This window comes from Aptenodytes patagonicus, chromosome 3 (assembly GCF_965638725.1).
Source record: "Aptenodytes patagonicus chromosome 3, bAptPat1.pri.cur, whole genome shotgun sequence".
Classification (NCBI taxonomy): Eukaryota; Metazoa; Chordata; class Aves; order Sphenisciformes; family Spheniscidae; genus Aptenodytes; species Aptenodytes patagonicus.
Window position 1 is genome coordinate 72,187,473 of NC_134951.1, and position 14,698 is coordinate 72,202,170.

Sequence of the window (14,698 nt, forward strand, 5' to 3'; positions counted from 1 at the left end):
ACCCTTACCATGAATAAGTGCTTGGGGAGTTTCTGAGACCCTTGGGGAGCAGATACTGGTTTGAATTGGATCTAGGAGTCACTGAACATGCTGGTCTGATGATCCTGGAGAAAATATTTGAATAAAAAGTTTTTCCTCCTTGTCAACTGAACTAAAGTTGTTCCTTCCCTTATGGTACAATATGAGGAGAAGATGCTGTAGCGGAGGCACTAGCCATGTGGCTAGCCCACGTGCCAGGTGGCTATTTTGTCACTGCGCCGTCAGTGCTCACGTCCCCTTCCCCTTAAAATAAGAACAGTTGTGGCCATGCTGGCCTGAGGGCGAACCTGATTTCCAGCAGTTGCAGGGAAAGGTTTTCCTGTGTATGTGAGATTAACGATCATTCTGCAGAAGGTGCCAGTTGCTTTCCTTTGCGTAGGATGGTAAGAGATCAATTAGAGCAAGAAAGTTCACAGCCCACTTAAGAAGCAATATTCCCCTTTTATCTCATCTCCTTCTCAGGTTTCTACCCTTTTACAGCTGTGTGGCTGGTGTGCTAAATGTTAATGTGAAAGTACTTTATCCAGTGCCAAGCAGACATTCTTGCGGAAATGAATTCTCCCTTCTCACGTTCCTCTGGTACTTTCTCACCTCCCTACCCAGTTGATTGGATCATCCCTTGGTATTTATGGACAATCCTTGAGGTACTTGGCCAGCTGTCCATGTCTGTGGAGAGCATGATGCTTTACCTGCTTAGTTCCGAGCAGGTTTGCTGCGGTCTATTTTTCCAGGCAGGCAAGGAATTAAATAGTCTTCTTTTGATCAAAAAAAGAGGTAAGTGTTCGGTATTTGATCAGCAGCTTAAATGACTGAACAGACTTTGCTGGATAAAATATTCAGCAGGTTTTGTTTGTGTTTTTTTTTCCTTTCAGTCATTCACATTTGTTTGTGATTTCCCTCTGCCCTTTTAAACTAGCTCTTCTTGGTGATTATTGGTCTAATTGTATCTACTCTATTTAGGTTCTTATATTAAGCTCATCACTGTGGTGTCTGAACATCAGATCAATGCCATGTAATTACAGTCACACAGAGCACAATCAACAATTATCAGTGATCACTTTTCAGATCTTGCAACAAAGAAATGCTATCTGAGACATTGCTGCAGGATTTCAGATTTCCAAATATTTGCACTTCTAATTAAGCAGATGGAAGACCTGCTGGTAATGAGAAAGCAGGTCTCAGAACTTCTTCCATAGCTAATTTCTGTCCAGACCAAAATAAATTATGCTGCAACAATTCTTTTCCAAGGTAAATAACACAACACACCACTTGGCAAAGCGCCTAACAACAACAAAAAAACCCAGAGAAGTGTTTAAAGGTATTGCACTCAGTGGGAGATTTTCACACCACAGTAATAAATGCAACACAGCAAAAACCTACAGCTAGCAGAAGGGAATGCCTTCTTATCTAACTGCTCTGGAGGATATTTGCTGATCAATCCTATGAAAGGATGATATGCTTCTGTGTGTGTCCAGGGGATGAAATAACAAGCCTGAAGGCAATAATGCTCTCATATCATGTTTGAGAATTTTACAAATACAGCATGAGGCTCTGTGACTCACTCTGAATGGAATTTTTCTTAGCACATGAATTTTACATGATATTTTGATACTAGCTCTTTTGGGGAGTTTTCCTAACACAGTGAGATGTTAGTTTTTAGGTGCTTTTCTATCATATTGGTAAATACCGTGACACATTTTGTGAAATGTGTGAGGAAGGCTAGCAAACATGAAAACTTGAAAATCACAAGGATATTTGATTTGTCTCTTTTTTACTTCTGCAACTTTCCAATGCTTTTTTTGCTTGGAAGGTAGAAATTAAAAGCACCAAAGAAAATAGAGTTTAGTGCAGTCTTTGCATGTGTTTTGTTTTTTCTTCTTTTTTTTTTTCCTTCCATGGTCTCTTCCTAGCTTTTAAATTCTGCCTCTGATTAAAAAAAATATCCTCATGTTCCAGATTAATTAAAAAAAAAATCAAATGATAGGTAGCTTTTTTGCTTTTTAGCAACAACAAAAACCCATTTCTTTTTGTTGTTTCCAAATCTCTAAAAGCAACAATTCTTGTAATCATCAAATTTCCATATAGAAAACTGGTATGCATGTGGGGGTGTAATAGCACAATCTGATATTCTTGTAACACCAGTTTTCTATAAATAGGGAAATCTGTTATTTATCATTGGAACTATTCATTAAAATAAAAAAAAAAATGTATACGGTATGGGCATCTGTTCCTAGATCTTTAGCTAACTGAAAGTTTTTAATCCATTTAGCTAGTGCTAAGTGGAACTTGCTGGAATCTCAGCCTTTTCAAGAGGTCTTTTCAACTTAGTCCTGATGTGTTCTTATGCCCTTTCTCATGATCTTTGGAAATTTGTTTGTTTTTTAAAGTTTGACTCCTGGAGTCAGGTGAGTACATGAAAATTGCAGTGTTTATTAAAAAAAAAAGGTTTTCATTGTACAGAAGAAAGCTGAAAACGAGATTCTCTTAGGGTTCAAAAGAGGCGTAAGCAGAATACAAAAAATATTATTTTTTTAAAAATAATGATTTTTAAGCTATTCCCATGACTTTAGGGGGTCTGGCCAAAGGTTTTGGAATATTTGGGTTTTGTAACAATTTTAATAATATGCTATTTTTTGTATCTGCAGTACCATTGAAATCTCACTGACCTATGCCGTAGCATTACATATTATTAGCTCTTTATGATAGGGGCTACATCGCTTCAGCATGTTTACCACACTGTTATTTTAAGCATAAAGCATCCACTCTTAGCAATGAAGGTACATAGGGTCAATGTGCATTGGACACCTATGTGTTTGCATTTGTGTTTTACCTCCACATCTTAAATCCTCGTATTAATATTTTGTCGGGGATTTTCATTGCTGCTGTCTCAAAAGAATAGCCAACATCTCACCAGTGGAGCAGCACTTACGTGGCAGCCAAAGCCAGGTGAAAACTGGCAAAATGTTATAGAACATTTTTATACCCTGCAATTATTTGTCACTTCTTGATACTTTTAAGGCTTCCACCCTACATTTGTCCTTTTAGTTTCTTCAATTAAGGTTTCTAAAACTGCCTGGACTAATGCCAGTATTCACTGGTGTGAATTTGCAGACAGACTGGGAGAGAATTTGTCTCTCCGCCTCTCTCCTGCTGATTTACGTGGATGGGGGTTTGATTGCTTTCTGTTGTCAGCATTTGTTTTCTTTTCTACTTGAGGCATATCTTATGTGTAGAGTAATAAATAACATAATTCCAGCTCTTATGGCTTCAGATGGCACAGTGCCCTCTGCTCGAACTCTTTGGAGAGGGAAATACTCCAGCTTACCGTCAGAGTTTCATTTGCAAGCTTTACTTTACCTTAGCCTTATTTTAAAAATTTCAAAGCTTTGCCTCCACAAATCAGGTTAAACTGTACATTACAAGGGAACTGCTTGACCTTGAAGCAATCCTTTTTGAGGCAGAGGTGACGAAGGGGTTGGCAGGTGGGATTTATTGCACTCTGAGGAATGCAGAGGGAGCACATGAACATAAATATACAGAGAAACAGGAGCGGGAATCGCAGATGGATCTGGCAGATAAGACTTGGGCCTGTATCTGTAAGTAGGTCAAAAGTGTGATGGTATCATCTCCAATGGAAATACAATTCAAAATCTTGTTTGGATGGTATATGATGCCAGACAAGCTTCATTGGACAGATAAAACATTATCGCCATTATTCTGGTAAGACTGCAGAGTAAGTAGGATACTCAACATATATTATAGGCTTGAGAGGTTTGGGGCAAAATGTGTAAGGTAACTGGAAATATTGCACAGAAAACACTCTTACTGAACAGTGCCAAAGCTGTGGGAGGCTGTGGGATAAAGGACTTGAAGGGCTGCTCACTGAGGCCGGTGGCAGCAAAAGGAGGCTGGTGGCAGGGTTATGTGCCCACTTAAGAATATGTGGATGTGACACACCTGGGCTGACTACCCTGGTTCTCATTCCTCAAAACAAGAGGAAGGAAAGAGAAGCAGAAAGGATTGGATATTGTTAGCTGGTAGTCCACCCCCAAGGAAACAAAGTATGGGTCACAGTGGCCTACAGTTGTAAAAAAAGGTGAGAGTCTCCTTGTTAAGGGTGAGTGGGAGATGTGCTTGCATGCATGTTTAGGAAAATAACCTGTGCTTGCTGGATATGATTTTCCGGTGCGTTCCCTGGACTGATTATCCGGCATTATTGTGATCAACTCTTCCAGCGCTCTAGCATTTTTCTTGCTAGGATGAATGCAGTAAAGGCAGAATGCTTTATTTTAATTTTTTTTCCAGTAAGCCCTTGCTTTTAATAAGTTCTTGCTAGGTAGAAACCCTGAACAAGCCCTCCCCACTTCCATCCTGATTCTACCCCCATGTGCTGGCAGCCCACCTCTGCCTTCTGCAACTCTCTGATCCCTCTTTGGTCTACAGCTCTGTCATCCTCCTTTCAAGGTCTTCAGGGCTTCAGCTGGCCCAGAGAGAAAGGGGAACAAAAAAGCATGCTGAAAGCATTGAAAGAGAGGACTAGAGGAGAGAAATGAAAGGACATGAGTAGGCGTGGGAAAAAGAGACAGAACAAGCACAGCTGAAGAGTCAGAACAGACTACATATTTATTTTCTTTAAAAAGGTAAGTGGTTATGTTTTGAAAAGCTCCTGCTGTTGTTCTTTCCAGCAGTAAAGCCCTTTATTTGAGCTTTTTTCATTCTCCTGACTCTTTTTTCCTTTCTCTCACTCTCTGTATTAAAGGTTTAGGATGTGACCTTTCAGAACATGGTTGTTGGATTTTTGGGCCCTTGGATGATAGTGGCTTATTATGTACATATTTGCATAATGAGTTAATTAGGCATAATATGTGGTTAAAATTAACTACACTGCACTCTTTTTTTAGAAAGTCAGCACAGTTTTCTGCCAAAATGCCTCCTTAGACACCCTCTTGGGGGCCCGTTAGGATTCCCTGCCCACTTTCAGATGTCACTAACTTCTGGTGATTAATTTGTGAGCTCTGATACATTATATATGCAATATATACATATACACACACCCCCCACCCCTGGAATTGTAGGATTATGTAACAATCTCAGTTTATATTTATTAAAAAAGAGGGGAAAAGAAATTCAAGTCCCATGATTATGATGAAGAATTTTGATAATGTCATCAAAATCCATCCAACATGTACAGAAAAAGAAAAAGAAGATCTACCATTGTTATTAATGGTGCACTGCACATAATGTCTTCTGTTCAGCTCCTGTGACAGCCACATTTCCTGTCCCTCCCACTTGGAGATGCAACGCCACTGTGAGGGAGAGTCAAGCTTATGAAGCGGTTTCTTACATCTGTGTCCAATCTGTGATGTCTATCAACCTGTGTAACATCTATCACTGTGGACCTGTGTTCCTCAAGGTGCTCCATGTTGACCCTCTTAGCTGTGCCCAAGCATGGTGAAGCTGATTTCTGATACTGTGTTCATTAGATAAGACAGGATGCAACTGATAGTCTAATCTTTAGTATTATCTCTGTCCTTTGAAGTTGTACCTGCTTTGAGCAGAAGGTTGGGCCACAGACCTCTAAAGGTCATTTCACACCTTAATTATTCTCTAAATCTCTGGTTATTTGTTCTGTGGCATGACAGTGAGTGTTGATGCTCCTGCCATTTCAGCAATGGTTGATAGGATGTAGGCAGCAGACCTAGCTTCTCTGAACCAGAGCCAAAGTTCCTATATCACAGTTCCTTGTTCTTCTTAAGCATGGTGATCTTTTTTTCCCTTGGAGGACAATCTAGAACAGCAGATTTTGTTGCCTTTTATATGTGCAGGCTTACTCTATGTTTCTGATAATATTATGCAGACATATTCCACCATCTCCCTCCTGGCATTGCATTTCCAGCGGTGTGTGTGCCGTGACTTTACATTACATGCACCTGCTATTATATTGCTTGCTTCAGGTGATGTAAGGAGAGGTCTGAGTAAGAGGAAATAACTTTAGCTGTGTGTCCCTTCCTCTTCCTGATCATACATCTTGCTAATTTCCTACCACTCCTTTCTTCCGCAGGCATGTAAAGCTCCTCTTGAAAGCACTGTCCACTGCCCAAGTCAGGATGCTAGACTAGATGGAGTGACAGCCGAATACATTTAAACAAGATCTGGGTAAGAACTGAATCCAAAGTAGAATTTAGAAAGCAGCCCTACAGGCACGCTTGCTATTTTTTCTCTATTAAAATCCAGAAAAGGAAAATCTGCTTTTAGTTAATTCTCAGTGTTCAATGTTTCGCACAGCAGGAGAAATAAATGACTAATAACCAATGCCTATATGTGCCACAGAGGGACACAAACACGATTCTATATGTTTATTTATACAGCAACTGCTTTCCACAGGACACTCTCTGGTCTCAGAACCAAAGGTGGATGAATCATGTTGTTTCAACATAGTGAAATAATTGAAAAAATAGAAATTGGATTACGTCTTTTTTTCAAACAATATATCCCTATAGTTATTAGCCCCAAATCCAGAACATATGTACCTCTTCTGAATGAAATCACACCGTCAAAATCACTGGCCATTGAACAATACTCTGTAGTTGCATAAAAATGTAGTATTTTCACTCACTTTTGTATAAGTTACATTGTGCTAACTTTGCATCACAGGCCCTTTATGGACAGATTAAAAGGTATGGTCATTGAGCTGTAGAGTTAGTTGTTTAGAAAAATTTCATGAGTGGGACAGGAATAGATAAAATATCAGATCACTCTGCAATGGCCACGAGTAAAATGGATGATTTTTATATGCCTGCTATGTTTAATACAGTGTTCAAGATTTACAGATTTTACTCAACAAATTCTGACTGGTGGGTTTGGGGATTAGGAAGTTCTTTCTGAAGAAGGGCATGGCTACTGGGTGAAGCAAAGACTTTCCACTTTTCTACATGGGAAAAAGTCCAAAGTTGCAAAGGAGGTGTAAGAGGTGTATAAATCGGGTAATTCCAGCAGAGTACATTGGGGAAGAGTACTCCATGGAGTTTCCATGGAAAGCAAATGCACTGTTGGCAGGATCAGCAAACGGTTGGAAAACTTCTGACAAAAGTGTTTTTCATTATAATGTGTTGATGGATTGAGATGGACATCTTTTGTGGAATTGTACTGCTTCTGATAAAACTTCCACTGTATAAGACTTCCAACAACAGGGTGGAATTTTTTTGTCTCTACTTCACACTGGGGCGATAGAAATAATTCCTCCTGCCCTCCTCAGCAGGTGTGCTGTTAGGGCTCTCATCTGCCTGAGGTTCCTACTCTGCCTAATTCCCGCCTCAGTTGTGAACTTTGGTCACTGGTTTCATTCGTGATTAAAAGCAGGTCTTCTGCTAGGGCAGTTCCATGTTCCACTTCAAAGAGGGGGGAAGAAAGAAAGACTATAGATAAGCGCTTATGCAGTTAGTGATGAATTTGATTCCTTATTCTACTGTTTCCTAGCTACTATTATTATTGTAGAAACCTAGGAGATTTTGGGTTTATCAGATATTTTCACTGGTCAGGAAAGGATTTTTTTGTCCGTTTATGCCTGAAGAAGTTCCAAAGATGTGCTGATTGAACAGCATGTCTCAGTGTCCTTTCCTCAGCCTTCTGTATAAAAGCATAATTACTCAAAAAAGCCTCTCTGTCCCCCTAGATAAAGGAAGGGAAAGCAAATAATTTGATAACGTGGGTTTGGGTACACACATGCCTCCCTATAGTTATTTGAAACTGTTCAGAAAATTGTGTGTTTGAGAGAAACGGAGGTGTAGTGTAGTCAACCATATCACAGGGAGACAACCCAGAAGAGACATTTATGAAGGAAAAAACTGCAAGGAAGAAAAGCAGTTTTGCAGAAATCAACATGGAAACAGAAGCTGCTATAATCATCCTGAAAGGGACAGATGTTGGCGTTCCACCCTCAGCTTGTCTGGCCTATTATGTCTCTGAATGCTGAAGCTCACAACGCTTTTTTTCCTCCAATTTCAGAAGTGTCAGACAGGAGACGCAGTGCCAGTGAAAAACCTTATACCGATCTCTTGTTAGCTAACTGCGGTGTTTTGTTCCACAGTTACATGTCTGCACAAGCCGTCATTGTGTCAGTCATAATTACCACCTGTTCAGTGGCTCCCTTCAGGTTTCATCACCCTCGCAGTCTTAAGCAGCCAGCTGCAGGAAGCAGAGTCGGCTGCCCTGGAGCAGCAACCGTCAGCCTCTGGATTTCAGGGTATAATTGCTGCCTGAGCACAAACATCTCCCTCCTCCCTGCATAAAACATCCAATCCACTCCTTTCTTTGGCAGAGATCAGAGCCTCATCAAATGCACTTTTTGCCCAGGATAGGAAGATAGACCCTATCTTCTGCAGGGGCAACTCAGTGTGGACTGGATGGGGGGCTGTGTAGCTACGTGGCTGTGCCACCATGTGCCACCACGTGAAAATGTGGCCCGGTACTCCGTATTGGAAAGGGGCTCCACCTTTCCTGTAAATCCCTTCTTATCTCTTCTGTGAAAGATAAGAGCTGCCTCTGGCATGGAAATCTAACTATAACATCCTAGACTTCCCCTGGACATGGGGACTTCTGAGTAAAAATTTGGAGAACCTCCATCTAAACTTGACTCACTCTTCAAAAGCTATGCTCTGGTGGAAGGACAGGCAGATGAGTCCTCATCTGGGCCAGCCAGGCAGAAAGAAATGGAAATGCAAAACTGGGAGGCAGTTGCAGAGCATTTCTATCAGGCTCGTGCATGGTTTCAAATGCCAATTGCCTTTCCTCCCTTCCATTCCATTTACCGTGTTTTATAAATTCCATTTTGGCTGCATGACCCAGACCAGCAGGCCTGCCAACAATCATGTTGCATTTTGTTAACTACTTATGACTTCTGGACAGTGTGCTGCTGTGATTGTCACACTCTTTCACTTAAACATATGGCACGTGGAGACACAAATTGCTCCAGCATGCAGCTTTCCAGGATAGATTTTTACATACCAATTGCAGATGCTATTTGAGGCTGCTGAGATTGGTGTGGTCCAATACTGGAAGCAGTGAAAATCCTCTGCTCTGAGAAGTACCTGGCATGCTGTGTTTCTTAGGCTTAATTACGCACTGCCCAAGCCACAGAAGGCAAAGGCAGGGACTGGGAGAATGAAGAGCCGCCCACTGTGGGAGAAGATCAGATTCGAGACCATCTAAGGCACCTGAAGGTGCACAAGTCCATGGTACCTGATGAGATCCATCCGCGGGTCCTGAAGGAACTGGTGAATGAAGTTGCTAAGCCACTATCCATCGTATTTGAGAAGTCGTGGCAGTCCGGAGAAGCTCCCACTGACTGGAAAAGGGGAAACATAACCCCCATTTTTAAAAAGGGAAAAAAGGAAGACCCAGGGAACTACAGGCCAGTCAACCTCACCTCTGTGCCTGGCAAGATCATGGAACAGATCCTCCTGGAAGCTATGCTAAGGCACATGGAGGACAGGGAGGTGATTTGAGACAGCCAGCATGGCTTCACCAAGGGCAAGTCCTGCCTGACTAACCTAGTGGCCTTCTATGATGCACCTCCAAAGATGCACAACTCATTTATGTCCTTCTATGATGGAGTGACTAAATAAGTGGACACAGGAAGGGCTACAGATTTCATCTATCTGGACCTCTGTAAGGCCTTTGACACGGTCCCCCACAACATCCTTCTCTCTAAACTGGAGAGGTATGGATGTGATGGGTGGACTGTCCGGTGGGTGAGGAATTGGTTAGATGGTCGCATCCAGAGGGTAGTGGTCAACGGCTCAATGTCCAGATGGAGGTTGGTGACGAGTGGCGTCCCGCAGGCGTCCGTATTGGGACTGGTACTGTTTAATATCTTCATCAATGACATAGTGGGATCGAGTGCACCCTCAGCAAGTTTGGAGATGACACCAAGCTGAGTGGTGCGGTCGACACACCAGAGGGACGGGATGCCATCCAGAGGGACCTGGACAAGCTGGAGAAGTGGGCCTGTGTGAACCTCATGAGGTTCCACAGGGCCAAGTGCAAGGTCCTGCACCTGGGTCGGGGCAACCCCTGGTATCAATACAGGCTGTGGGATGAAGGGATTGAGAGCAGCCCTGCTGAGAAGGACTTGGGGGTGCTGGTGGATGAAAAGCTGGACGTGAGCCAGCAATGTGCGCTTGCAGCCCAGAAGTCCAACTGTATCCTGGGCCTCATCAAAAGAAGCGTGGCCAGCAGGTCGAGGGAGGTGATTCTGCCCCTCTGCTCTGCTCTGGTGAGTCCCCACCTGGAGTACTGTGTCCAGCTCTGGAGCCCTCAGCATAAGAAAGACACGGACCTGTTGGAGCGGGTCCAGACGAGGGCCACGAAAATGATGAGGGGGATGGAACACCTCTCCTGTGAAGAAAGGCTGAGAGAGTTGGGGTTATTCAGCCTGGAGAAGAGAAGGCTTTGGGGAGACCTTATTGCAGCCTCTCAGTACTTAAAGGGGGCTTATAAGAAAGATGGGGGCAAACTTTTTAGCAGGGCCTGTTGCGACAGGACAAGGGGGAATGGCTTTAAACTAACGGGGGGTAGATTTAGACTAGATAGAAGGAAGAAATATTTTACGCTGAGGGTGGTGAAGCACTGGCCCAGGTTGCCCAGAGAGGTGGTCGATGCCCCATCCCTGGAAACCTTCAAGGTCAGGTTGGCCGGGGCTCTGAGCAACCTGATCTAGTTGAAGATGTCCCTGCCCATGGCAGGGGGGTTGGACTAGATGACCTTTAGAGGTCCCTTCCAACCCAAACTATTCTATGATTCTATGATTCTAATTAGTAAAGCCAAAGATGCTGTCAGACTTTTCTCAATCCAACAGAAATGCTACCAAGCTGGGGTAAGTATGTGTATCATGTTGGAGAGACAAGAATGACAATAAAAGCTTTGAAGTAGTGGGAGTAAGAAGTGTTGAGAGGCTAAGTGAGGAGAAAAGAAGCTATTTCATTTGTATCAGGAACAAGATGAAATTTAGAAATTCTGAAGTTCTGCCTGATAAATGTCCCCACATTGGGATGTTTGTAGCATATTTGTTAATACAGCATATTTGGGTGGGAAATTTTCTGAGGTCCTCCTTGCATATGAGACTTTCTGAGCTAACTTCAAGACCAAGTTAATACAAGAAAACATAAATCTGTTGACTATTAAAACTAATATTCAAATAAACAAACAGATAGCATAAAAAAATCCCAAACACCTGCAAGTGTTCCTCCAAAGATGCACAATTCATTTATGTGCTGAAGGATAGGTATGAAGAGCGCTCTTCATTTCCTCTCTTCCTATAAGTTGATTCTTCTTTAGTGTTGAGTCTGAATCAGAGGAAAAGATTTTAAGGGATTTTATATGAGTTTCTTGCCACAAAACTCTGAACTGACACCCAACATTGACATGGCCTGACAAGAAGGAACTGAATAATGATCATTGTCCCATGAGGCAGAACATAACACTAATTTGAAGGAGGCAAAACCTGGAGGAGAAACAGATTCTAATTCTATGGAGACATATTACACTCTTCAAGCTCACATGTTTTCCACCAGACTTGTTGGATTTGAAAAGATGAGAGTAATACAGTAATAAAAATATCCAACTTTACCAAACTCTTTAATGAAGAAGAGTTAATCATGAATCTTCAAGTAGAAAATCTGAGCAGCTGTTACACTTCACCAACGGCTGCTTTCACCTGTAATAGTATTTCATATTGCTAAATCTCATTGCAGTGAGTTGGTATAATTAACATTAGTTTCAGATCCACTGGAAGCTAGGTTGTGGGAAATCTCTAAAACTTCCTGGCATTTTAAGCTTCTGAAGTGCTGTGATCCACCAGGATGTGCTGTCATATGGAAAGGGGTTTGTATGTATACAGTCACCAATGGCACCGCTTTTCTTCATTTTCCTTGGCCTCTTGACCTACCTTCAGGCCTGAAACTCTCTCCTTTCTTCATCTTCCTTGCTTACTACCGTACGTTTCTCAGGATCACTTTCAGAAGCCCTTTAAAACAAGCGTAGTTTCATTTCCTAATGTGACTGCAAAGAACTGTTCCTGTCTAAATGTACCTCTTCACAGCTGGCTGGTCTCCTGCCATCCATCCCATGCAAGTACAGTGTTATCTTATTGTCCCATTTTGCTCCCAACTTTGGAATAAGCTGTGAGCTTGTTCACAAGTATTATTTCTCTTGTGAAGTTAGTGGACCGGAGTAGGAATTGACTCAGTACATTGATAGAAGTGGAATGGACTAGAAAAGAAGAAATTAGTGATTAACAATTGCTAAGGTGCCCAACTGATATAAGTACATTTCATAGTTGAAGAGCCTTGAGCTAAGTATGGACCAGAATCTCAATTGTGAATAATATGGAGCTGTAGGAAAGCTGAAACATAAATCAAGACTTTGTTATCTGCTCTTTTATTGAAATATATCAAATCCACTCAATGAAACAACAAATACACATAAAACATCTGTAGCTTCTGTCGTGAGACATTAGGAAACTGTAATTGAATATTTCCAAGGATCCTCTTGCCTGGTAGTTAATCTGGAGTAGATGGGATACTACAAAATGTTATTCTAAGTATTTTTAACTTGCTCTTACCAAGAGTGCTGTTAGACAGTCCAGTATGGCTGTGAATGAACAGAAACTGTTTGGAAACAGATGTTAGTGAGCCAAACCAAACCTGGACACTGTGGGCTTGACTGTGTGATGTGACTGTGTTTTCACTGAAAGCTCACCAGGATGCTGTGTCAGACAAATGCACTCTTGGAGTACAGGTGGCAGGAAAGACTTGGCCATAGGGAGAAGTATTGCCGTTTCTGTCACCGCCAAAAGCTGTACTAGATGCCCTACAAAACAGAAAGAGGATTTGCTGCAGTCTAAGAGGCTTGTTAACCCTGTTGGACATAACATAAAGAAAGCAAAAATGTTCTTCTTCATTAGAAAAGGTAGAAACGGAGCGGTGTTAGGAATATGGTTGTCAGTATTAAGTGAATGATGCAGTTACATAGGGAAGGAGCTATAGGAAGGCCTTATCAGTATTGCGGCCAAGATAAAGTAAGTACTTGCCACAAAACCTCTGTCCCCTCTATCTTCTCTGAGCGTATCACCAGCAAGATCACGCCTATTGTTACTCTTACCATGAGTTATGTGATTCTCTCACTTCTGAACTGGGCTCTGGCCTGCGATGCCCTCTGTGTCACTCACAGTTACACAGTAACTGAGTGAATTTGTATCTGCAGGCACAGCAATGAAGACAGTGACCTGCCAGCTTTTCAATTCTACCCCCAATCAAAAAGGGATTTATTTCCTGATAGGAGTGTAAAATTTAGAGAAAATGAAGTTTAAGGCTTCAGATAGTTGCTGGACATCATCCTGACTCTAAACTTAACTGCACCCCCAAAGATAGCCCAGATAGGCAGACCTGCATCAGACATCCCTCACACGGTACCACTGCACAGCAGTTAACTTTCATCAGAGGGAGAAAGTCCATTTTTAAACCTTTCAGAATACGTGGCAGGACTTTCCTGCTTGGTCAAAGCTGTCCAGTGAGCTGAAGGGAAGGTGGGATAATCCTCCCAGAGCACGCGATTCTGCCATTTCCTCGTGCCCACCCTGGTGCCCTGAGGGGAGGCGGCTTGCCAGGAGCAGGCAAGAACGCCTCACAGCCTCTCCACGTAGGTGTGATGAGTTTTCAAATGGCCAGATGTAACCAGCTTATTGCTGCTTAGGCCCCAGACTACGTGTGTTGATTCAGCCCAAGTGAACTGCAGTTCTTCCAAAGAAATGTGTTCACCAACGCCGTGACTAAGCTGCTGGTGAGCTATGTTGGCACATGTACAAACGTTGTGAGCTTTGGTACCAGTTACAGCTGTGGCGTCTCAAGAGGTCATCTAGACTGGGCCCACTACGCCTAAACTACCCTTGAAAGACATTTGTGCAGCCTGTTCTTAAGAGCCACCAGAAGTAAAGATTTCACATCGCCTTCAGCAATTGATTTCTGTGCTAACCTCTCTCTACTGGTTCCCTAAGGTATTTTAAAATGCTTAATCTAAAACCTTAAGCCAATAATAGCCACATGGAAAGAATCCAAATATAGCACTGATGACGGGTGTTAATACCAGTTCAGAAACCTTAAGTTCTGGATTGTCTGAATACAACTGTTTGGTGGTCACACCAGATTGGGCTGGTACCAGGAGAGTGCAAGCAGCAACCTGCAGGCAAAATTATGCCGTGGCTTTCCAGGGGAAGTACAGCTTCCCATCACTCCCATGTGTGCCTAGACACTTCTTGGGTAAGAGCATGGACAGAAAAAGTGATTTCCTCACAGTAGTCCATGCAGCAAGTTTTGGATTGTCTTGCTGCCCGAGGCAAAGATAAAGGGATGTCTTGGGCATCCTCTGAGCTCTGTGCCAAACAGCAGTGGGGAAAGACCTTGTTTGCCAGGAAGGCTAGCTGCTCTGAGGGGGAGAGTTGTCCTGAGGTGGGAATATTGCTTCTGATGATTGAATTAGTTCACCTAGAGCTCCCTAGCATGTCTTCACAAGGCACTGTGTAGGACCATGTGGATGGAGGTGTTCAGCGATGTCAGTGTTTTCTGAATCAGCAACCAACCCAGTGGTTTAATCCAAGGAACCTAAT